Below are 2,087 nucleotides of genomic sequence, written 5' to 3'. Positions count from 1 at the left end.
GTCTCCTGTGGCCGATGAAGAGCAGTGAAGGTCGGACAGTCGTCTAATGGCTGTGTGTGTGTGTTGTGTGTGTGTTGTGTGTGTGAAACGTCTTCCCAATATTTTCAAATTAATATGAAGATATTACTGAAACGAGGGTAAAAAGAGAGAAAGAGCGGGAGGGAAGAGGGCAGTCGCATATAGAAAGAGTGGAGAGAGGAGAGAGAGAGAGAGAGAGTGTATGAGGAGATAAAAGAGAGACTGTTACATAATGGTTTCTATTGTTCGTGCTGCCTGTGGCGCCTCCTGCTGGTCACAGCGAACACTGCAGCTGTGAATACCAGTTGTTGCGTAAGAGGGCGTCGAACAGCAGTTAGTGTTTAATTTATAAAATCATCTGCTGCACGAGGAAGAGGAGGAAGGTGGAAATGCTTCCTCATCAGCACTGATATTTACATGTTTCAGTTTTAGGCTCGTTGACGCAGAAAGTAGCAACAATACAAGCAAAATATAATAATTGTGACTGCAGCTGTGAGTTTATTTAAACACTTTGAGACAAATGGAGCCAAACTACGATAATAAACATAAAACACCTGAGTTAAAAATGTTTGTTGCAGTTGTAAAACAGAAGAAAACACGTTATATGGATATAAACATGTTATATCGACAGCTTTGACTCGTAGCTACATACGTTAATTCAACAGTGTTATTAATTTATTTTTTAAAACCTAATTCTAGCTGGTTACATCTGCAAATTAATGTTAGTTAACACGACACACTTTTTTATATAAATCCAAAATGTTCACAGTGCAGAAACTACTGAGCTATGATAGGTTACACCAGAGCCAGAACTGCTATTATGAAACCAGGACAAACTGCAGAACTCGGAGCTGTAAATCTGCAATAATTCATTCTGAAAGTGAGAGTCAATATTTTCCACACAGAGCCGGCGGCGTCAGACGTTTCATTCACAAACTCCAGAATGGAAAGACCGGAATCATCTTCTCCCCTCTTCTTCCTCGCTGAGATCTGGATCAGCTGATCTGACGTACGGCGGGACGATCAGCTGATCCTCATCAATAAATAATCTTTGTTATTATTCAGTCTGGTTCTGTGTCTCTGTCCTCGAGGGTGCAGGTCATCCGCTGGGTCACGACTGAAACATCAGTCTGGATGAGACTCAAACCTCTGACTCTCTGTCCTCCCATGTTCCTCCTTTTTTATGAGTTCATGTTCAAAGTCATCAGATCAAACTTTTGTTTATGTCCAAATATCTACAGGAACTCGTGAGATCCCCGTCTTTGTGATCAGTGCTAATTAGCATTTAGCTCGAAACACCTCTGTGCACTGATCTATAACAGATAACGGATCTATAACAGATAACAGATAACTGATCTATAACAGATAACGGATCTATAACAGATAACTGATCTATAAAACAGATAACGGATCTATAACAGATAACTGATCTATAACAGATAACGGATCTATAACAGAATACGGATCGATAACAGATAACAGATAACTGGATCTATAACAGATAACAGATAACAGATCTATAACAGATAACAGATAACAGATCTATAACAGATAACAGATACAGATAACTGATCTATAACAGATAACTGATCTATAACAGATAACTGATCTATAACAGATAACAGATAACAGATCCGTGTGTATGTATATGTGTGTGTCTAAAGGGGGCGGGGCCTGTAAACTACCTGCAGCAGGTAGCTTCGGGTTGTTGCTGCTGTTCAGTCCTGGGTTGTTGTTGAAGCTGACTCACCTCCACCAGGTGAGTCTCACCCCTCAGGCTCACCTGCACCACCGGAAGTCTTTTTTAGGGGTTTCTCCTCAAAGTCGGATGTTTGTTTGTTTATTTGTTCTTCCTGAAATGAGCTCATCAAGCAGCCGGTAAGTCAATCAGTCGTTAATTAGAGACTCCTTAACGTTACCCGGTGTGTTGCGTTCACGGTCGGTCGTTTCAAACCGAAACTGTTTGTGTTTGAAGTAGTTTTTTTTGTGTGTAAACATGTAATGAGACTGTGCAGGTGGTAATTTACAGTCTGTACACAGGAACCGGTTTCTGTCTGTCTGTCTGTCTG

The 2,087-nt window shown here is 40.8% G+C and overlaps 1 protein-coding gene across 1 annotated transcript in view; it reads left to right on the top strand.

Moving 5' to 3' along the window:
* Positions 1–1,748: 1,748 nt before the first annotated feature.
* Positions 1,749–2,087, top strand: part of si:ch211-137a8.2 (uncharacterized protein LOC777613 homolog) — a 23,836-nt gene continuing 23,497 nt past the window's right edge. The window contains exon 1 of the mRNA XM_035680781.1: positions 1,749–1,896. The gene's annotated coding sequence lies outside the window, so the exon portion shown is untranslated. The remainder of the gene's footprint in view (positions 1,897–2,087) is intronic.

Source organism: Morone saxatilis, unplaced genomic scaffold (genome assembly GCF_004916995.1).
Source record: "Morone saxatilis isolate NCDOM2014 unplaced genomic scaffold, NCSU_SB_2.0 Contig8, whole genome shotgun sequence".
Lineage (NCBI taxonomy): Eukaryota > Metazoa > Chordata > Actinopteri > Moronidae > Morone > Morone saxatilis.
Note: the sequence above shows the minus strand (reverse complement) of the source record. Positions and strands in the feature narration are given on the sequence as shown.